The sequence below is a fragment of the Mya arenaria genome, chromosome 4, assembly GCF_026914265.1.
Source record: "Mya arenaria isolate MELC-2E11 chromosome 4, ASM2691426v1".
NCBI classification, from domain to species: domain Eukaryota; kingdom Metazoa; phylum Mollusca; class Bivalvia; order Myida; family Myidae; genus Mya; species Mya arenaria.
The window spans coordinates 5498984-5523849 of record NC_069125.1 but is presented as its reverse complement, the minus strand read 5'-3'; the positions used below and the strand labels follow the sequence as shown (position 1 = coordinate 5523849).

The following is a 24866-nucleotide window of genomic DNA, read 5'->3' as shown; positions in this document are numbered from 1 at the left end:
TACACTGTCATGAGTTAAAAGTTTTAATTAACAGTTGGAAGAAAAACAATTCTTAGATTTTGAGAAGTTTTTTTCTTGTTTTTCCCCACAATTCTACCTTCAGTGAAAATTGAACGATGACAAATGAATTGACTATTTGCCAGTACTGTTATCCATATTTGGCTGACGGCTATGGTCAATAACTTTACAGAATCATTCACACAATTTATAGACAATTAGCATTATATTTACATGTACAAAACTCTTACCATCCTACAGAACAGTCAATCCAATCTTTGACACACTTCATCCAATAATCAACCCAATTCAGTCTCTAATCATGAAAAGAAAACGTAAACAAAAAATGTATACAATCTCCATGTATCAGCCAAAGAAAACTCATTGATTTTCATGATCATCCATTCAGCTTCCTCTCCTCCTGTAATCATTGATAGGGGAGATTTAGATCCTATTAAAGCAACATCCTCATCTCTTTCGGTTAAAAACTTGATACTTTTCCAGATATTTTTATGGCAGCAGGAAATGATACTTTAATATTTAGAAAAAGTGGTGTGGTGGTGGTACAGGGCTAGGAGCAGATGGCAGTTAGGAAAGAAAGGCAGAAAGGAGCACATATTAATAAGGAGCACATGGCAGTTAGGGGAAACTGGTCATAAGGATAACAAGACTGTAAGGAAAACATGGCAGAAAGGAGCACATATCAATAAGGAGCACATGGCAGTTTTGGGAACATGGTAGAGTACGGAACACAAGACAGTAATGAAAACATAGCATGGCAGGTAAGAACACATTATTATAATGAACACATAGCAGTTATGAACACATGGCAGAGCACATGGCAGTTAGGAGCACATGGCAGTTAGGAGCACATGGCAGTTAGGAGCACCTGGCAGGCGATGAAAGTCTATTTTGGCCTAGGATAAACCCTCTGATCTTCCCAGCAGATATTCTTATTTCTCTTAGCTCTCATCAATGCTCAATTGAATCAATCTTGCTAGGTGACAGTGTTTCTTTAAAGCAAGTAGGAACTATTCTGCAATTGTCCAATATTTCCCGATAATTCTGACAATGTACTGTCTAATGGGTTTGATGTTAGTTATACATGGTATAAACGCGCTAGAAATTAAGTCATTTGTATGTATTCTGGAATTTATACAATATTGTATTCAGCACAGCCTTTCCCTGAACTACATGTAACTTTCAAGAATAAAAAGCTTAAATAGGTGTGAAATGAATCGTTACTGAGGAAAAGCATCTGATTAAGACAATTCATCAAGACAGCAACACCCAAACAGCTGAATGACAACAATATTTCTTTATCATAACATGTTGAGCATAATGACAATTGAATAACATGAGGAATATGATCTGATAAGCAATAGTATATTTGTTGACCATGTTGAAACATTATTTATGAATTTGAGATACCTTATAAGGAAACTGGAGACCCTTTTTAGAAGAGCTGATCCATACCAGCCCAAAAAGATTAAGTGCAAACATTTTTTTCCTAAATATCTTGCTCATAAAATATTTAAGCACTGCTCAAATCAATATGCCACCAATTATTTTTGCTGAAGCGTAAATCCTGGTCACATTTCAACTGTTATGGGATAAGCTTGGCGCCTTTACAATCCCTTTTATTGGGCAAAATCCCACAGCGGGCCACAAATGGGAGTAACTGTCTTGCAGTCACCTTGTTGTTCAATTCGTACTGTAAGAGTGCATCTGGCGCTTTTCATGCAAGTAAAAAGTTTCAGTTCTATTGTGAGAGAGTTTGTTAGTGGCCATAAGCCCAAAGACACTTCTTAGATTCTTAAATAGCATTACAACGGCATCACTGGCATCGCACTGAGCCACACAATATACGGATGCCATGTCACCTTGAGAAGAAATATTAGGGGCTCCTCAAATCATAGCACACCTGACTCTGATTTCAATCATCATTGTATGAATGTCTTATGATTTCTGTGAAAATTCCCTACAAGCCCTATGCGATGTGTAATTTTTGGCAAAAAACAAACAGTGCCAAACGTGTAAGCCAAACAGACATGCAGTCTGCAGGGTTATCCACTGGTAATATGGCACTTCAAACATGCCTGACAAATTGAGTTGATAAAATTTTAAATGGGAGGACATAAGCCCTGCCGAATATATGACAGCTAAATTAACACACTGATGCTGAAAACAACTGTGAAACCTGTTCATTCGATGTCATAGGACTTGAAGTTCCTATAGGGCCTATGCAGTTGATATGCGGCTGTATCATTATTAATGCTACTTAAGGCAGTTATCCTGTCACTTGCATACCAATCCATCCAACAACAAGGTGCAGTGTAAATTTTAGTTTATAAGGATAGTTGACCATGTGATGTTTATCCACTGAGTCAGTTGGTCATGTTCTGAATATCTAACAATTTATTCTTTAATATCATCATGAATGCCCCAGACAAAACTTAAAGCATGATAATTAACAAAGGGCAAAAACTCTGAAAATATGGAAGAAAGAGTAACAGTTCTTATGCACTGCACTTGCCCTTAATAAGATCTTTCTACATATGAAATATCAAGTTGATACCACTAATAGTTTACGAGATATGGCCCTGACAAGTGTAAACGGGACATGACCCCCACCGCCTCCGCCACTGCCGCGGCCCCCAATGCCGCTGACAAAAGTAACCCTATATGTTGCCTAGTCAGGTGACACAAAAAATGAAACAAGTTGAAGAAAGCTTAGAGCGACCTTAATGTAACTTTTCCGTATCAAGTTCCATAAAATTTGTACCAACGGGTAAATGTAAGATTGTTAAATATCACATAACCAATATATAATTAGTAAGGTGAAATGACGTCAATGTCAAACGCAAATCCCTTTCATTATTCATAGCCATCAATTATTTCCTTCCCAAAAAGAATGGAAAATAAATTACTGAAATTGATAAACCAATCTGTTAACAGACAGGGCGAATAGTCTACCAAATTGTCCTGTCAGTTAAAACTTCCACGGTGGTCGATTCTCGATAAGCAGTGGGCCATTCTCTATTAACTTTGTTTCGCTCCATAAAAAGGGATGTTTTACGTGACAAAATTGTTATTATTTTTTGTTCATGAGAAGATATGACACATGTCATGGGAGTGATTATGCAGCAGATGGTGTATTATAAGCAAACCCACATAATAAATGTCACTGCTGGTGATAACGTTTTTCATGGAAAGGGTTTTCAAAGAGGTTTTGATCCCTTTATCTGGTTTCTGCCGATTTACAGTCTTAAATTTTCAAAACTTTCGTGTTTTGTTGTTTTTAATTTGCACAGTTTAGAATGATAACATGCATCACATAATCGCATACATAAAATACATGTTAGGTTAAATAGATATATAAATAGTTTTTGTTAAATTATTCAAATTTCATTCAAAATAGAACTGCACATTTACACAACAAGAGGGCCATGATGGCCCTAAATCGCTCACCTGAGTAAAAGAGTTAAACCTTTGTTATTAATATAGCTTGTTTCTCAAAGAATATTGAACAAGAGCTGTCAAAGTATGTGACAAATGCCCCCCAATGTGACATTGATCTATGAACAAGTACATAAAAAGTTGATCTTGCCTTTATGTGTCAAATACATATTGCAAGTTATATTAAATTGCCTCTGAGCATAGAAAAAACCCCAATCATACTAAATGACAGCCAACACTCTTTATGTCCTCATATTCAGCATTCCATTGTGAATAAACACTTAGTGTATCTTTCACCTTAGAGGTAGGGACATGGGTCTTGCACACGACACGTTGTCTTGGTATGTCGAAAACATATGGCAAGTGATTTTAAAATCTGTCCATATAAGAGTAAGTCACAGCGCGGACACGACAGCCTATATTTTCCTCCCGGTTGCCATGGCAACCAGAGTTCTGCATGGAATTAATTTTTTTGAACAATTTTGAAAAAGCACCAACCAAGGATCATTCCTATGAAGTTTCATCAAAATTGTCCAAGCGGTTTAGGAGAAGAAGATGATTGTAACCAATTGTTGACACTTTTCCTTTAGGTTGCCATGTCAACCAGAGTTCTACATGGAATTAATTTCTTTGAACAATTTTGAATAAGCACCAACCAAGGATCATTCCTATAAAGTTTCTTCAAAATTGTCAAAGCAGTTTAGGAGAAGAAGATGATTATAACCAATTGTTGATATTTTCCTTTAGGTTGCCATGGCAACCGGGCCAAACAAAATTATGTGAACAAATTTAAGAGAGGTCCATGCAAGGACACTTCAAACCAAATTAGCTGAAGAGTTATCAAAGGGTTCATGCGAAGAAAATGTTAAGTTTTTTTTACTAATTTTAGCTCTGGTGGCCCTTAAAAGGGGCCAAACAAAATTATTTAAAAAGACCTGACAGAGGCCCATGCTAGGATGCTTCAGACTTGAAGATCCATCAAGCAGTTAATAAGATCAAGTTGTTTAAAGGTTTTTCTATTTTTTGCTCTGGTGACCCCTAAAAGGGGCCAAACAAAACCATTTGAACAAAGTTGAGAGAGGACCATGTAAGGATGCTACATATCAAGTATGGAGTCATTCTGACCTTTACTTTCAGAGGAAAAGATGTTTAAGTGACAAGACAATGTAAAAACAAATGACCCCTGAGCAAGGCCAATTTGACCCCGGGACAATAATTTGAATACCTTTGGTGTAGGTCCACTAGGTAACACTATATACCAAATATGAAAGCTCTAGGTCTTATATTTTGGAGAAGAGGATTTTTAAAGTTTTATTATATAAGACTATATAAAAATATTGAAAACCTAAGCCTATGAACACGGGGCGTGGCCAATTTTGACCCCAGGGCTAAAGTTTGAACAATCTTAATAGTGGTCCGATAAACAATGCTTCATACCAAATATCTAAGGCCTTCGCCTTTTGGTTTCGGAGAAGAAGATTTTATAAGTTTTCATCATATACATATATAAGGAAACCCATGACCGCCCGGGTGGGGCCATTTTTTGACCCCAGGGCCAAAGATTGAACAATATTGGTACAAGTCAACTAGATGATATATCATGCCAAATATCTAAGCTCTTGTCACTACTTGATTTTACGTGTGTATCTATATATGTATATTTGTTATTAATTGTTGTATGTGGCCCATATTGAAAATTGGTATGTGTACTAAATATGTTATCCAGATTAAATTAAGACGTTACTTGTCTTTGTGAGTTCGGAAAAGATTTTTTAAGTTTTCACTATAACACATATAGAGAAAACCCATCAGCCCCGGGGTGTGGCCAATTTTGACCCCAGGGCCATAATTTGAACAAACTTTGTAGAGGTCCACTAGACGATGAATCATGCCAAATATCTAAGCTCTAAGCCACGTAAGTTCAGAGGAGATGATTTTTGAAGTTTTCACTATAAACATATAGAGAAAACCCATGACCCCCAAAGGGGGTGGGGCCAATTTTGACCCCAAGGCCATAATTTGAACAATCTTTGTAGAGGTCCACTAGACGATGAATCATGCCAAATATCTAATCTCTAGTCCAAGTAAGTTCAGAGGAGAAGATTTTTTGAAGTTTTAACTATAAACATATAGAGAATACCCTAACCCCCCTGGGCGGGGCCAATTTTGACCCCAAGGCCATAATTTGAACAATCTTTGTAGAGGTCCACTAGACGATGAATCAAGCCAAATATCTAAGCTCTAAGCAACGTAAGTTCAGAGGAGATTTTTGATTTTTTTTAATATAAACATATAGAGAAAACCCATGACCACCCAGGGGCGGGGCCAATTTTGACCACAGGGCCATAATTTGAACAATCTTTGTAGAGGTCCACTTGACGATGAATCATGCCAAATATCTAAGCTCTAGTCCAAGTAAGTTAAGAGGAGAAGATTTTTGAAGTTTTAACTATAAACATATGAAGTATACCCATGACCCCCCGGGGCGGGGCCAATTTTGACCCCAAGGCCATAATTTGAACAATCTTTGTAGAGGTCCACTAGACGATGAATCATGCCAAATATCTAAGCTCTAGTCCAAGTAAGTTCAAAGGAGAAGATTTTTGAAGTTTTCACTACAAACATATAGAGAAAACCCATGACCCCCCGGGGCGGAGCCAATTTTGACCCCAAGGCCATAATTTGAACAATCTTTGTAAAGGTTCACTAGACGATGAATCAAGCCAAATATCTAAGCTCTAGTCCAAGTAAGTTCAGAGGAGAAGATTTTTGAAGTTTTAACTATAAACATATAGAGCATACCCATGACCCCCCGGGGCGGGGCCAATTTTGACCCCAGGGCCATAATTTGAACAAACTTTGTAGAGGTCCACTAGACGATGAATCATGACAAATATCTAAGCTCTAGGCCAAGTAATTTCAGAGGAGAAGATTTTTTAAGTTTTCACTATAAACATATAGAGAAAACCCATGACCCCCCGGGGCGGGGCCAATTTTGACCCAAGGGCCATAATTTGAACAATCTTGGTAGAGGACCATTTGGTGATCCTACTTACCATATATCAACGGTCTAAGCCTAGTGGTTTGGAAGAAGAAGATTTTTAAAGTTTTTCCTTTCCATTGCCATGGCAACCAGAGTTCTGCATGGAATTCAATTCTTTGAACAATTTTCAAAGGGGACCACCCAAGGAACATTCCTGTGAAGTTTGGATGAAATTGGCTAAGCGGTTTATGAGGAGATGTCGTTTAAAGTAAAAGTTTACGGACGGACGGACGGATGACGGATGCCGGACAAATTGTGATCACAAAAGCTCACCTTGTCACTATGTGACAGGTGAGCTAAAAATAAACACTTATAAATTAATATTAAACATTAATTAAGGCCAATATAGATTAATTGCTAGATTTTGGGTTGGGTGGGGTGACATTCTATTATTTCTAATTTTTTAGACTGTTGACTGTTTCACCATTGAATATGTGATCTAAGGAACATTTGAATGTTAAAATTGACACAGCAGGTATGAATAAACATCCCAACCATGCAGTGTCAGAATGATTTGCAAACGCCAACCTAGTCCAACATTTTTATTTGAGTCAATAAAATTTAAGGGGTGGCAAGAATAAGAGGGGATGGGCAAGAGGGGATTGGCAAGGGGGATTGGCAAGGGGGATTGGCAGGCATGAAAATCTTGCAGTTAATTTACAGTTGCTTAAATGAGACAAAAAAAATTGCAAAGAAAACCTTGTTAAATTGGTGACCATATTTGGAAATAAGTTCAACATTCATTAACAAGAGGCCAAAGAGGGCCTATGATCTACTGGCATGGCTCTTGTGGTCATTTTCAATCCAGAGCATATACGTATGAGTAATAGGCAACACATATATAGTTCACTTTTAGCTGAAAACGCTGCACATTCAACATCTGAGAACAGAAAGTGGTGTCAGCAGATTAGTTACATAAACTATTTTAATATGTGCCAAGTAAAGGTAATCTGACGGTAAAAAATATTTGCTTTTAAAACTGTACTCATGGTCAAAATTTCATTTCTGTAGCTTTAAAAATAAAAAAAAATGGTCAAAAGGTCAAGGACATCCGAGGACAACATTGATGCTCACTTGCGAAACTGTACACGTGGTCAAAATGTGATTGCTGTAACTTTAAAAATTAAAAAGTAAGTCAAACGGGATTGGGCCAGCTTTTGCCCAAGGGGCATAATTTGAAATGTTTGAAAATTTACGGTCATCATATGATGCTGGACAACAAATATCAAAGGTATGAGTCTTGTGGTTTGAAACAAGAAGATTTTGAAAATATTTCTTAATAAGTCTCTAGGAAACTTGTGACCCCTGGTGCAGTGCCAGTTTTGACCCAAGGAGCATAATTTGAACAACCATGGTAGTGGACTTCTAAATTAAGCATTGTTCAAAATAGCAAAGATCTGCATAGCTGTTTCAGACAAAAAGGTTTTTAACATTTCCCGATCTAAGTATACCAAACCTCTGAACCCAGGGGTGTGGCCAGTAATGACCCAAGGGGCATAATTTGAACAAACATTCACAAGCAATTGTGACTTTACATGTAAACTTGGCTAAAAATAGACTTTGCTCATGAAGACTTGGCTAAAAATGGCATTTTTTTATACTTTCAAGACCCATAATCTAGGCATGCATGGGCTGGTTTTCAAAAGTAAACGAGCTTTAATGGATATCTAAATACTGTACAAGATTCACTGAGATACAATCAAAACTGAAGGTAGTATCATGTTCAAAAGCAATTGTTTACACACGCACAGATTTTTTTATACTTTCAAGGCCCGTAATCTAGCCTAAGGCATGCATGGACAGATCTGGCTGGTTTTCAAAAGGAACCGAGCTCCAATGGAAATCTAAATACTGTACAAGTTTGATCATGATACAATCTTTGGCCATTGGAGCTAAAAATGACCTCATTGCACTTTTCATTATTTATTTTACTGATGTAATGCCGAGTTACTATGCATTCTTAATCAGATTGTTTCAAGAAACTGTTATGAAACTCACCTAATTCAACGTGATCATGCAATGAAACCTCTCTTACATTATTTTTATGCTCCATTTTCCCTTGTTTGTACATTCAACCATTCAACGCAGGAAGCGCTGTCGCACTGACTGAATTAAGCTGTCTGTGATCACCATTGTTTCATTTGCAACTCATGAAAATGCAGAAACCATTTATGGACAACAGCTAACAAAACCTTTGGCAGAAACAAGTAAATGAAAACTGGTGTCCTTGAATAGAAATGATAATTTACCAGGACGATGAACAATGACAATTATACGATGAGTATTTGCGACAGCAATTTCACAGATCATTAAGAGTGATGTCACAGCTCAAAATACGAATTGACTCAGTCACAAATACCAATAATCAAAATAAAGTGCACAAACAAAATCGTATCTGATTGGCTTGTTTGAAGCTGTAAAGTGAGTTCTTTTACACCGTCATGAATTAAAAAAATTGTGAGTTCTTTTACACCGTCATGAATTAAAAAAATGAACAGTTGGAAGAGAAACAACTCTTAGATATTGAGAAGTTATTTTCTTGTTTTTCACCACAATTTTACCTTCAGTGATAATTAAACGATGACAATTGAATTGACTATTTGCCAGTACTGTTATCCATGTTTGGCCGACAGCTATGGTCAATAACTTTACAGAAACATTCACACAATTTAAAGACAATTAACATTATATTTACATGTACACAACTCTTACCATCCTACAGAATGAGTCAATCCAATCTTTGACACACTTCATCCAATAATCAACCCAATTCAGTGCTAATCATGAAAAAACGTAAACAAAAAATGTATACAATCTCCATGTATCAGCCAAAGAAAACTCATTGATTTTCATGATCATCCATTCAGCTTCCTCTCCTCCTGTAATCATTGATAGGGGAGATTTAGATCCTATTAAAGCAACATCCTCATCTCTTTAGGTTAAAATACTTTTCCGGATATTTTTATGGATGCGGGAAGTGGTCCTTTTAATATTTAGAAACAAGTGGTGGTGGTGCTGGTGGTGCTGGTGATAGTATTAATAGTACAGGGCTAGGAGCACATGGCAGTTAGGAGCACATATCAATTAGAAGCACATGCCAGTTGGGAGAACAAGGAAGAAAGGAGCACATATCAATAAGGTAAGCACAAAGTCATGACAGTTAGGAGAACATGGTGGTACAGAAAAAAAGAAAGTAAGGAAAACATGACAGTAAGGAAAACATGACAGAAAGGAACACATATCAAATTAGAGCACACAGCAGTTAGGAGAAGCTGGTTACGTACGGATGACAAGAAAGTGAGGAAAACATAGCAGTGAGAAACACATGGCAGTTATGAACGCATGGCAGTAAGGAGCACATGGCAGTTTTGATCACATGACAGTTATGAACACATGGGAGTAAGGAGCACATGACAGTTATTAACACATGGGAGTAAGGAGCACATGACAGTTATGAACACATGGGAGTAAGGAGCACATGACAGTTATGAACACATGGGAGTAAGGAGCACATGACAGTTTAGATCACATGACAGTTATGAACACATGGGAGTAAGGAGCACATGACAGTTTAGATCACATGACAGTTATGAACGGATGGCAGTAAGGAGCACATGGCAGTTTAGATCACATGAAAGTTATGAACACATGGCAGTTTAGATCACATGACAGTTATGAACACATGGCAGTTTAGATCACATAACAGTAATGAACACATGGGAGTAAGGAGTACATGGCAGTTTAGATCACATGACAGTTATGAACACATGGGAGTAAGGAGCACATGACAGTTTAGATCACATGACAGTTATGAACACATGGGAGTAAGGAGCACATGACAGTTTAGATCACATGGCAGTTATGAACACATGGCAGTTAGGAGCATATGGCAGTTATGAACACATGGCAGTTAGGAGCATATGGCAGTTTAGATCACATGGCAGTTATGAACACATGACAGTTTAGATCACATGGCAGTTATGAACACATGGCAGTTAGGAGCACATGGCCGTTATGAACACATGGCAGTTAGGAGCATATGGCAGTTTAGATCACATGGCAGTTATGAACACATGACAATTTATAGATCACATAGCAGTTATGAACACATGGCAATTTATTATTTTAAAGATCACATCGCAGTTATGAACACATGAAAGTTTAGATCACATGGCAGTTAAGAACACATGGCAGTTAGGAGCACATGACAGCTATGAACACATGGCAGTTAGGAGCATATGGCAGTTTAGATCACATGGCAGTTATGAACACATGACAATTTATAGATCTCATAGCAGTTATGAACACATGGCAATTTATTATTTTAAAGATCACATCGCAGTTATGAACACATGGCAGTTCAGAGCCCATGGCAGTTAGGAGCACATATGGCAGTTATGAACACATGTCAGTTAGGAGCACTTGGTAGTTAGGAGCACCTGGCAGGTGATGAAAGTCTATTTTGGCCAAGGATAAACCCTCTGATCTTCCCAGCAGATATTCTCAGTTCTCTTAGCTCTCATCAATGCTCAATTGAATCAATCTTGCTAGGTGATAGTGGTTCTATAAAACAAGTAGGAACTCGTCTGCAATTGTCCAATATTTCCCGATAATTCTGACAATGTACTGTCTAATGGGTTTGATGTTAGTTATACATGGTATAAACGCGCTAGAAATTAAGTCATTTGTATATATTCTGGAATTTATACAATATTGTATTCAGCACAACCTTCCCTGAACTACATGTAACTTTCAAGAATACAAAGCTGAAATAGTTGTGAAATGAATGGCTACTGAGGAAAAGCAGACAATTCAACAAGCCAGCAACTCTCAAACAGTTAAAAGACTGAAAAATATTGAATGCTGAATGACCACAAAATATCTTTATCATAACATGTCAAGCAAAATGACGATTGAATTACATGAGGAATATGATCTGATAAGCAATAGTATATTTGTTGACCAGGTAGAGACATTATTTACGAATTTGAGATTCTGTATAAGGAAACTGGAGACACTTTTAGAAGAGCTGATCCATACCAGCCCATAAAGATTAAGTGCAAACATTTTTTCCTAAATTTCTTGCTCATAAAATATTTACACACTGCTCAAATCCATATACCACCAATTATTCTTGCTGAAGCGTAAAATTGCTGGTCCCATTTCAACTGTTATGGGATAAGCTTGGCGCCTTTACAATCCCTTTTATTGGACAAAATCGCACAGCGGGCCACAAATGGGAGTAACTGTCTTGCAGCCACCTTGGTGTTCTATTCACACTGTAAGAGTGCATATGGTGCTTTTCAGCAGTTAAAAGTTTCAGTTCTATTGTGAGAGAGTTTGTTAGGGGCCATAAGCCCATAGACACTTCTTAGATAGCATTACAACAGCATCACACTGAGTCCCACGATATTCTTTAGGATGCCATGTCATGTTTTAGAAGAAATATGGGGCCTCAAATCATATTATTAAACCTGACTATCATTTCAATCATCATTGTATAAGTGCCTTATGATTTCTGTGAAAATTCCCTGCAACCCCTATGCAAACAAGCAGTGCCAAACATGTAAGCCAGACAGACATGCAGTCTGCAGGGTTATCCACTGGTAATCTCGCACTTCATACATGGATGCCTCACAAATTCAAGTGATAAAATTTTAAAAGGCAGCCTGCCAAAAATGTGACAGCTTAATTAACACACTTATGCTGAAAACAACTGCAAAACCTCTGTTCACTCAAAGTCGTAGGACTTGAAAATCCTATGATAGGGCCCTGGGAGTTGATATGTGGCTGTACCACTATTGATGCTACTAAAGACATTTTCCTGTCACTTGCATACAAATCAGTCCAACAACAAGGTGCGGTGTAAATTTTAGTTTGTAAGGATAGTTAACCATGTGATGTTTATCCACAGTCAGTTGGTCATCACTGTACGAAATTTCCAACTGTAAAAGACCTGTAAAAGACCTGTAAAGGACCTGTGATTTTTCATGATTTTACAGCTGTAATTCTAGAATTACAGCTGGAATTCACTTTAATCAAAGTTCATTTACAGGTGTAAAAGACCTGTAATACAGGCGTAAATGACCTGTAAAATTGCGCGAAATATTTAAATTAGGCGTAATTCTCAGCAATATTTTACAGGTGTAATTTGAGATTTACAGGTGCAGAATTTACAGGCGTAATTTGAGAATTACAGGTGCAGAATTTACAGGCGTAATTTTTAGATTTACAGGTGTAGAATTTACAGGCGTAATTTCAGATTTACAGGTATAGAATTAACAGGGCTACAATAATGCAGTTAAAACATTTATTCTTGTCTATAATTAAAAAAAACACACAAATAAAACAACAACATTACAATTTTTTGCATGCATTTAACAAGAGTATTAATCTTTATTGAATTACAAAACTCATGGTAAAGGAGCTCACACAATGAAATTAAATATCCTAAATTTGTATAAGCAAACAAAATCAATGGCATTTCTTATAGTCACTTTTTATAATTGGCACTACACGGTTTAAAAGTTTTTCTGAACTCTATTTATTCCCCTAAGCACAGCGGATTGAGGCATAACTCATTGGATAATGAAAATGCCAGACGAGATCATTATCAAACAGAATGCATAAATGTTAAAAAAGTGTTGGTCCACTTTTCAGTTGAATGCACTGTCCTTGCTGCAGAGCACACCTCTCTTTTAAGATGGCTTTTCTTTTAAGATCTCCGTCTATCAGAATATGACTATGGTCCAGGCGTTTGACCTGCAATCACAAACAACAACAATGCTATCATTCCTCATCACTACTCATTTACTGCCATGATATATAGCTAAGTACATAAATTAAAAATGTTATTAAATTAGAAATGTTATTGTTATAAAAGCATTTATAAATTAAAAATGTTATTAAATTAGAAATGTTATTGTTATAAAAGCATTTATATTTCTACTTCATGCCTACATGGGTTTATAAAAAATATAAAGTTTCAAAGTTGAAACTCAATGAAATAACAGATGATTTAGCAACCCACCATGAAGCAGGGACTGCCTTTCATGTTCTTAAGCTTTCCAATCTTCCCATCATATCTTGTCTGGTCACATGGGATCCTAATCTTTGTCACACTGGGCACAACATTGGTCATCTATAGTAATAAAATAAAATCATAAGGCATATACATACACACCCACATGATCACCAATGATAAATAAAGATGGCTTAGTTGGAAAATTATATTAATAAGAGTATATATAAAGTTAAATGCAGCTTTTACTGATAAGTTATAGAACTGGTGCAGGTATTCATATAATTACACACCTGTATTACAATCACCAGGCTTCAAAGCAATCAGTGAGACATTGTGTTAATGGAGGTTCAGAGAGCATAACACAGACAATGTTTGTTTAAATGCTACCAGAATTGCAGAAACATTATATACTTAATCACAACCATATTGTATTTGTTCTTTTTACTGTGTCATTTTATTAAAAATACATGTTGAAAGTGTTCTTACCTTAGGGAAAAGGTTTATCCATCCAAAATATGAAAGCTTAAGAAACCACCATGTTTACATGAATCTTCTCCATACATTTGAATTTCCTACACAGATGAATGTTAACCTGATGCTGATTGGCTTAGACTCTCCAGGAAGCTATATTGCCTGACCTTTGAATGAACTGATAAGCCCAGGGTGTGATATACCTGGACTCAATGGAGAGAAAATTTTGTTTAAAATGTTACAATGGTAAACTTTTCAGCACTTTACCTATTGTTCATTAAGATGTAGATGTACATTGCTATAAAATTAGGATTTTCTACTATTAATATAACAAATTAAATCATGATTATATTTAGGAATATAACCAAGAAATTACATATAGTAGAAATATAACAAAATTGATTTGTTGAATGCAATATGATTTATTCAATCACCAACAGTGTTATTTGAGAAAAATTAATTCTGAAATTAAACATAATTTTTCTTTCTCAATTTAAGTCATATTAAAAAGAGTTTGAATTGCAGAATATTTTAAATTTAAATGTTAACTTTACAGTGAAATAATTAGTTTTTAAAAAATATTCTAATGCACTGCTGCTATAAAGATAAAAGTATTTTTAAACTAATTTTCCACTTTCATCTTTTATTCTCTACAAAACACCTAAGTTTAAATTAACAGCAGTGTATGAAAAAAGTTAACTTTTTTTTCTACACTGAATTAGGCTCATAAAATTTCTATGTTCAATTTTACAGCTGTAATTTGTTTTTACAGGTCCAAATAGCACCACTCTGATGTAAATTACAGTCATGAAAGTATTTGAAGTTAAAATTTACAGTTGGATTTTTTTTACACCTGTAAAATAAGAAATTCCGCCTGCACAATGAGAAATTCCGCCTGTAAATATCAATGCTTTTCCTGCTCAAATTCATTTTCCAGGCGGTTTACACCTGTAAATGTGACTTTACTCCTCATTTACGGGTCTTTTACAGCTGTATTACAGTTGGAATTTTCATACGGGTGTGACCGCGAAAACGGATGTCTTTCAAATTATGAAATGTCGGAGGAAACGTACAAAGAATGCTTCCAATTCTTATGAATAGTTCACCAACAACAGACCTCAACAATCACTCTCCCAGAAAGTTCCATCACAATGTGTAATAATGACACGGGCAACGAAAATCGGTCAGAACATGTGCACTAACCCCACCTGCAAATGCTGAAAATGTCCAGCATTCAATGATAGTTAATTCCATTTCTGTGGTGAATAACACAATCTCAATTACAACAGAAATGAATTCTCTCTTTGACGGTGAAGTTCTGAAAATCCAACAATTTATTCTTTTAATATCAACATGAATTAAATCCATTGAACATGTGGCGAATGTTGAATGTTTGTAAACACTTGTGATCTTGAACCATGAACTATGTAGTCTGTGACTTGGAATTACTGTAACCTGATTAGATAATGTTTGGTGACTGATCCACATTTATGCACTTTTAAAAGCTTTCATGTTTTGAATTGATATCAACCAATTCAAATACCATTACTTTGAGTATAAACGTATTGAATAAAATTAAACAGTTTTGAGAACTATTGAGAAACATTTTTTGGCACATTTAAATATGGGTACCAAGCATGCCAATGTCAACAGAGCAAATGGTTCTTGATAAATTTAATGTGTTTTATCATGTTTTAATAAACAAAGTTTCTGGCTCGGCCGGCCGCAGCTGTCTTAATTTGGCTTACACAATAAATTTCTCTGTCTAAATGCCAAATTAACTTCCTTCATCCACGGCACTAACCTAGCATTCTCTATCACCCACAAAAATCCCTGATTATCAATCCTTTGAAAAAGAGCACAAATGAATGCCATGACTCAGCTGATTTTTTCCTTTTATCAAGGCACATAACTCTGGCAAATATTTTAAGCAGTGATGAGACATGGTAATTACGTGAATACAGTCGAACCTCGTTGGCTCCAACTCCCAGGGACTGGCAAAAATACCTTTGGCCTTGGAAATTTCAAGCCAAGCGAGAATGCTTACCTTCAGTATAAAGAAATCGGTCCTTAACATCCAGTGAGAGCCAACCAGGAATTCGAGCCAAGCAAGTTGGAGCCAACAGGGCTTCACTGTATTCATATATGATTTGCTGTTGCGAACCAGTGTACCAAGGTCACTATGTTAAAGCAACTGTGCACCAGATGATCAATTTGCAAGAAAATAAGAATTTTTTTGAAAACTGTCATAAACTTGGTATTAATGTGTACAATGCATTGAAACTTACTAACTAAAGTACCACATAATTTACAATATATTTAAGTTTAGCAGTTATTTCGTATTTTTCCATTAAAAAATATTACTGGGTATGTCTACCTAGTAGACTTCATTCCTTATGCGTGATTGGCTAGTCGGTGTTAACACGTGATATTACCGAGTTAGGTGTAGAGCTTAATTATGTCACCCACTAAGAGTTAGCCATCGTAGCTCAGTGGATACAACGCTGGACTGCGATTTTGACGACACAGGTTCGAACCCGGTCTCCCACACAATTTTTTTTTTACATTTTGGTACTTTTTTGAAAATTATGATATCAAAGCATAACACATTCTATTAAATAATTGTCCTGAGATTTGTTACAGAAAACAACTTTTTCTGGTGCCAATATCGTGTACAGTCCCTTTAAAGCTGCACTCTCAACAGATTGAACGTTTTGGCAACTTTTTTATTTTTGTCTTGGAACCAGCCATTTTTTGCAAAAATCCATGGAAACCAGTTATATATGACTGCTGACAAAAGATTAGATCGCAGATCTTTATATTTAAGTTCAAAAATTGATGTTTTATGCATTTTTCTTGAACCGTTAGTTAATAAGCCATAAAACAATAATTTTCAAATGAAAATATGAAAATCTACGATCAGGGGCCGTATGCAATAAGTATCTTAGTAACAATTTTCACCTAAGTAAAAAATTGTCTCATTTCTAAATTAAATTTTATGCAAAACAAACAAGGTTTGTACACCAAAAATATGAAAATACCCAAGAAAATGGTCTAAACAATATATGCATATGAATGAATCTGATGAAAAGTATAGCGGGTATTTTAAAAAATTGTTGTGAAAAATTACTAAATTCTCACTAAGTTTAAAATATTCACTAAGATGCTCATTGAATACGGGCCCTGATCTTTTGTCAGCAATCTTATATCATTGGTTTGCAGATATCTACGCAAAAATATGCTCTTTCCAAGACAAAAATAAAAAAGTTGTAAAAATGGTATATCTGTGAGAGTGCAGCTTTAATATCAGATTTGAAGTTATGACAGACATGAAGTTTTTGTCTGCCAATCAACACCACATATTTGAAATACAGACAACCTAAATATAACAATATATGCCTATGACACATATGATCTCATATGTTTCCTGCCAAAAACATTCCTGGCAGTGCCATGATGCTATATTGTCAATGACCAGTCTATGGGTTTACAGCCAGTAACATTTTCCCTAACGATGCTTGGTAACATTTGACTCCGGGCTATTTAAATGCTCCCAGTCCTAGGTGAGGGGTGTAAATATTTTTTTTGTTTCAAATGACCTCACCAACCCTGTTTCCCCCTCCAAACACTACACTTTTTTTGCCATTAAATGGATTGTTTCCCATAAGTTTCTAAAAAATATACGTTTTCTGAGTGACCATGTTAAAGAATATGACAATTTCAATCTAAAATTTTCTACAGCAGTAAATACCCTGAAAAGGTCAGTCAGAATCCCAGTTCTCAAAAAATGTATATTTCGGAGATGTAAGTAAGAAACAAAGAACTTTTATTTTGGGCCTGAGGAAAACATGCTTAATCTCAAGAAACAAAAAATGCATAAATTTATCTTGTGTACTGTGGTTTTATTTTTTATTATTATGTTCTGTGGTTTTATTTTTTCCATATTTTATCAGACAAATTCTCTAAATATTACTTACTGGACAGCATCATAGATAGTTTTCTGTCTTTTCAGGCATTGAATTTGCAGCCTTCTTAGGCCTAAAAAAAAAAAAATGTCTGTTTCGGGTAACCCGACCCTACCTATAAAAATTTGCCGACCCTAACTATTTTTTTCCGTTTCTGAGCAAAAAAGTATTTGTTAGTGAATAGAGAGTTATGAAGGGCGGATAAATGCAGATTTTAATCAGAATTATTGTTTATATGATAAAACAAAGTCAGGCAATGATGTCACGTAACAGAGTTTAATACTATAAAATGTGACGTAATACGTTATAATTAAGATATAATTAAGATTTAATTAAATGGATATGTGTCTACATACTGCATGTTTAGTAATGTAGGGCATATTTGATTGTCATTTGAATATGAAGATGGTTGACAGCCGACCTGGTACAAATGTACAAAATGGCCATGTTAATTACAAAAACGTGTATTCCTGTGGTTGTAAAGCTGTCATAGGTAGACAACAAATTAGTACAAATTAGTATAAAAGAGATGATTTGGGATGTGAAAACAGAGTTGGCTTAGGCCAGGCAAGCAACGCGGCCTTGGGTCCTTAATGGACGGCAGTTAGGATGTGAGATTACCTTAAATGTCATGCTGTATTATATACTGATTATTATACTTAGAAAGAACGTGGAACAATAAAGACTTAGAACACTTGAACAGTTGTTGGTTGGTTACTGAACGAACTATCAAGAAAGTTAAGTGAGCGTTGGCGTTACGTGACACGTAAAAGTTTGGCGCCTGCTGACCGAGGATATTCAAGAACAGGGTTGACGTGGAACACAACGGGGGAGTACTTACAACTATTGGATCACATTTCAAATGAAGAAGAAAAAGGTACATGATGACAACTGCGGTTCGAGTGACTATGGACATTGCAGCGCGAACAGGCCACGGGACAAAAGTTAGTGACGTTTTATTACTTTGTATTTCTTGCCTAGATATGACATGTGTTGCTATAATTTTGGGATATTTAACAGGGCAAAATTTTAAAGTTTTGGATAATAAATGCAATCAGAGCAAAGCTGTTTTTTTGAAAGAACCCCTAAGTAATCTAATTTCTGACTTAACAACGTTCCACATTATTAAGTACAATAAAACCATTTGATTTAAATAAGAATAAACTAAAGAATGAGTATTTAAGGTAACAAAGATAAAAATATTGAGAAATTCGATAAAAAAAGTAAAACAGGTGTGAAAAAAACGTTGTTAAATGCAAACGAAGAATCATTTAAGTACATTATTGAATAACTAGATGAAAAAGAAAACTAAGTCATTTAAGGACATTAATTGAATAATTAACATGGAAAGAAATGTAATTAAAAGAATTTGAGTAAACTTATTTAGCAGGTCTAACATTAATGAAAGTTGCATAAATACAAAAAAAAATAATGACTTATACTCAGGGTCTAGTGCAAACACTGAAGATAATACAAAATGAAATATTTTTTATGTCGAAGAAGGAGACAAATGGCAGGTTTCATTACTTCAGTTGTCATGTAACTGTAAATAATTGTCAAACACATCAGATAGGTAAATGAATGCAATGTTACCTGTAATTAACTTGACATTAATGATAAGAAATCATTAAAATTAAGTAAGTTTATAGTCTTGTAAATAATTGTAGTATTTTGTCAATATATCATTTTATATAATTTTGAGTAAATTGGTGATGGTTTTAAAGTTGTAAAAATCATATAAATAAATCATTGTTTGGATCATAGTAAGGTCTGAGAGAGAAAGCGTGCAAAACGAAAAGTAATTTCTTAGATGTCATTATATAAGTGTATCGCCTGAATACGGCAAGTAATTTTCAATTTCGAAATCACTAATTAAATTGTTTGTTAGGTAGTAAGTAATCTAATTAAATTATTTAAGTAACTCACAGATTAGTTTGGTAAAACTAATGAATCAATTATAAAGTTGTAAGTTATCAGATGATAAGCATGATGGTAACATGTTAAGCTAGAGTTTAGCTTTCTTATAACTGTGAAGATGTACAAAGTTGTACAAAGATAAACAAAGATAGTGGTCAAGAAAGACCAGGTTTCTTAAAAGTGATTGGAGATGATACGTTCAAGATATTGAATTTCAACAAAATTGTTGGACTCCTGTGAAGTCACATTAGGATGTGAGTTATTTAATAAATTAATTGAATCACTTATGTATTAGTTTTCTTAAAATAATGGACTACTTATGAGCTAACATATAAGCTTCGTAAAATATTGCATAAAAAGGTTCTTAATAAAATAAAATGCTGTTCATAAAAACAAAACGTTTCACAAAAAAAAAAAAAAATTAGGTCAAACATTCATTAAATCAAACATACGAATACTTACGCACAGATACAGTAATTAATTATAAATGGGGCCACTTTCAAAATATAAGCCTGCTTGAAAATATCAACACAAATTTCATGGTAATAGCAACACCTATGTCAATGAAAGGTAAAAGTACAGGTAATATGTCACGTGATACGAACAGTCAATGTCAACATACTTCTTCAGCGGATATCGAGATAATATACCTAGTGGCGATATCGTGTTAAGTGGTCATCGGTGTTTCATAAAGGATCGAACTATATTCTGGTATTGCGTATGTGATGTGCTAACCAATTGGTTACACTTCGGAATATCCAGAGGAGCTAAGCACACATTCTCGTATGACCTGTGCTCGGCTTGACGTCACATGATCAAGTCTTTAGGACCGTGATGATTCCTGTGTGATGGACAACACCAACTTGAGATCGTTAGCATCTTCAATAACATGGACACTTGCACACATATATCTAAGTACACTTCAAGAATTAGCAGTCGTATAATGGCAGAACATTTCGAGTCGGTGGGGACATTCTACAATCAAACAACCCCTTGGCTATAAACTCTACATCTACAACAACAAGGCAGCAGTAACAACAACAACGATGATTCCCTGTCTTCAGAATGATAACATGAAAAGCAGTGCTACATAAAACATTGACTAAATACCAAATTTGACAACAGTTCTGTCAGTGTTAATTACTTGTACTCAATCTGCAGTGTTATTTTCTAATTGTTAACTATGTTTATTAATTACCTGAGGGCTAATTACCAATTAGTCTATATTATGTCAGACATTTTGACAAATAACGTGTCAGTTTACTTTCTATTGCTTACGAAAAGAAAATCTTGCATTAAAAAGGGACGGTATCTATACGTATCTATACAATTTGATATCATTGTTTGGGATTTAGGCACAGATTTTCTTTTGCGTATTTTTCGTCGAAAATACAACTTGATCATCATTGTTTGAGATTTAGGCACAGATTTTCTTTTGCGTATTTTTTTTTTTTTTTGTCAGAATTACTTTTTTTAATTTACCTGTTTGGGGTTGAGAAACATAGTTTCTTACGATTTTATTTATCTATTCAATTATAACCATTGTTTGGGGTTGACGCAAAGATTTTCTTAAAAATCTTGATAAAAAAAGGGACGAATGTCACGTAACAGAGTTTAATACTATAAAATGTGACGTAATACGTTATAATTAAGATATAATTAAGATTTAATTAAATGGATATGTGTCTACATACTGCATGTTTAGTAATGTAGGGCATATTTGATTGTCATTTGAATATGAAGATGGTTGACAGCCGACCTGGTACAAATGTACAAAATGGCCATGTTAATTACAAAAACGTGTATTCCTGTGGTTGTAAAGCTGTCATAGGTAGACAACAAATTAGTACAAATTAGTATAAAAGAGATGATTTGGGATGTGAAAACAGAGTTGGCTTAGGCCAGGCAAGCAACGCGGCCTTGGGTCCTTAATGGACGGCAGTTAGGATGTGAGATTACCTTAAATGTCATGCTGTATTATATACTGATTATTATACTTAGAAAGAACGTGGAACAATAAAGACTTAGAACACTTGAACAGTTGTTGGTTGGTTACTGAACGAACTATCAAGAAAGTTAAGTGAGCGTTGGCGTTACGTGACAATGATAGTAACGTAGGAAAGACTGCCATGTGCAAGAAAACACTCTTGAGCTCATTTTGAAAAAAAATAATTAAAAAAATGAAAAAAATCCCTACCTACCCTACCTAGAAATTTTGGGAAGGTTACCCTAAACAAACAATTTATTTTTTTTGGCCTTAGGAACGCACAAACAGTATAAGCAGTGTGTGTATACCACCAGATAATAGTAAGTCAAAACTGCTTCCTATGAAGGCAACATTTTGCTTCGAATAATGACTTAAAACAAAGATAACTCTTCTTTCTTCACCATTTTAAATGAAACAAAGGGCAGTCTATGCCTCTCATAGAGCCCCGCCTTAGTTTTATTACTGGAGTTTGATTAGGTGACAGATTTCCTCAAACACTTCAACAAACCTTTTTCCAAATTAATGTATTGACAGTGCTACATCAGGCAGCGGTTTTGTGAAAAGGTTTGTCAAAGGGTTATAAGAAACTTGACAAAACTGCAGACGGGGCTCTGTAAGCTGGGTAGACTGCGCTTTGTTTCATTTAAAATGGTGATTAAATAATAAAGTTATATTTGTATAAAGTCTTTATTTGAAGCAAAATGTTGCATTCCCACAAAGCATTTATGATGTAATTGATCACATGGTATACACACACTGATAAAGTATCAATACCAGAGTTATTATCTAATTATCCAACAGCAAAACCATGGTTGTAAAATTATGTGCAATTTATGACATGGATAATACTATGGAAAATTACCACCTATGTTAAGCATAAGGACATAGGAGAATGATTCCAAGACCAATACTGAAGTCATCCTAGTTAAAGCACCGCACTCACAGATTAAACGTTTTGATATCTTTTTTATTTCTTGTCTCAGAACGAGCCAATTTATGCGAAAATGCATGGAAACCAGTCATATAAGACTGCTGACAAAAATTCAGATCACAGATTTTCATATTTCCATTCGAAAATTAATGTTATATGGCTAAAAGCGTTACTAACGGTTGAAGAAAAAATGCATCTTTTTTTTTTAGCTTAAATATAGAAATCTGCAATCTGATTTTTTGTCAGCAGTCTAAATATATCAATGGTTTGCTGATATTTACGCAAAATTGGCTCATTCCATTACAAAAAAAAGAAAAGTTGTCAAAATGGTAACTCAGTGTGTGAATGCAGCTTTAAGGCTATGATTTCATTAGGGGGAAAATGTGAACTCTCCAGGATGAAGGTGTGATTGTAGATCTCCCAAAGTCATAGATCCATCCCTTACCAAATCCTGTTAATTTCTTTCTATGATGTTGGAAAACAATGAGTTGAAGCGGAGGTATTATTGATCAGAAACTAACAATACTGCTAATATCAGTGTTCACGTAAAGCAGTGTTTTTCATATTCTTATATATACCATGTTATGATGTATACAGGTTATTGACAATGTTACAGTGTACACTCACGTTCATCCCACCCTCATGTTGTTTACAAGCGTTTGATAATTTAGAAAGGAGGAGCAAGCAAGCACTTCTTAGTCATTAAGGTTTTACACAATATATCTTCTGACCTGGATTAGAACATTAATTCAGTTAAGGCACAGGGTTTCGATGATTGACTGCAAAACTTGGATATCAGCCTTCATTGGAAGATTCACTTTTAAATGTGTTTTTTTTTTTATATGTTTGGTCACAATATGTCAACCATACATTTAGTTATTCAGTGCCAACCATTTTTCTATTTGTAGTAACAGTGACCTTGACATTGACCTTAGGGACCCCTAATGCAATTCAATGTTATTAACAATACTGCTCTTATATGAATATCTAAATATTATAACAAGCCCATTTAGCTTTATAAGTATAATAAACATATTCAGCACTCTCGCTACACATATTTTTTTGTACAAGTGGGTGAAATTTGCTTTCTTTAAAACTGCACTCTCACAGATTAAATATTTTGACAACTTTTTTATTTTTTGTCTTGATACAAGCCAATTTTTTGCGAAAATCCATAGAAACCGGTTAGACTGCTGACAAAAAAAACAGATCGCAGATTTTTATATTTATGTTCAAAAATCGATGTTTTATGCAATTTTCTTAAACCGTAAGTGGTTAAGCCATTACACATTAATTTTCGAACAGAAATATGAAAAGCTACGATCGGATTTTTTGTCAGCAATCGTATATCATTGGTTTGCAGATATTTACACAAAAATATGCTCCTTCCAAGACAAAAATTAAAAAAAGTTGTCAAAATGGTCAATCTGTGAGAGTGCAGCTTTAAAGTGAAAATAACGCTGAAATTTGCTTTTAATAAAGTAAAAATAACGCTGAAATTTGCTTTTAATAAAGTAAAAATAATGCTGGCATTTGCTTCGAATAAAGTGGATATAATGCTGGTATTTGCTTCAGATCAAATGAAAACAATGCCAGCATTTGCTTCAGATAAAATAAAAATTAAGCTGGCATTTGCTTCAGATAAAGTGAAAATAACAAAATAACGCCGGTAATCGCAACAGATAAAAAACAACTCAGGCTTTCAAAACAGATAAGGTAAAAACAAGGCAGACATTCACAGCATAAACTGTAAAAACAATTCTGGCATCCTGTGCGTCCCAATTGAAAGCTTCATTACAGGATCAATATGGTCAGAACATGCAAGATTATCTGATAAAATCACCTGTTGCCATTATCTGATACAATCACCGGCTTTCATAATCATTTATTACAATGGATGACAATACCTAAATATTGATTTTATCATAAACCTGCATGGTTGAATGTCAGAACTTAAAAGCGTTAACTAACAAGACATGAAGATGCTAAATCCAAATGCTTGTCGAAGCATAGATTTTCATTTAAGAGTGTTTGCTGAGGATTTTGAACAACAAACATTCATGAAATACATG

At 35.0% G+C, this 24866-nt stretch overlaps 1 protein-coding gene and 1 long non-coding RNA gene across 4 annotated transcripts in view; both read right to left on the bottom strand.

The window, feature by feature from the left end:
- LOC128231305 (calcium/calmodulin-dependent protein kinase kinase 1-like) overlaps positions 1–24866 on the bottom strand; it is a 144456-nt gene that overhangs the window by 64929 nt on the left and 54661 nt on the right. Inside the window, exon 1 of one of the 3 annotated variants that reach the window (XM_052943953.1) lies at positions 9212–9240. The exons of the other annotated variants lie outside the window; for them this stretch is intronic. The gene's annotated coding sequence lies outside the window, so the exon portion shown is untranslated. Of the gene's footprint in view, positions 1–9211; positions 9241–24866 lie in introns of those variants that run through there. 3 annotated transcript variants of the gene reach the window in all.
- On the bottom strand, positions 12831–14187 carry LOC128231306 (uncharacterized). Its single transcript, XR_008260338.1, has 3 exons — positions 14010–14187; positions 13530–13640; positions 12831–13261 (listed from the first exon to the last, which is right to left on the bottom strand). It is a non-coding gene; the product is annotated as an uncharacterized LOC128231306 (long non-coding RNA).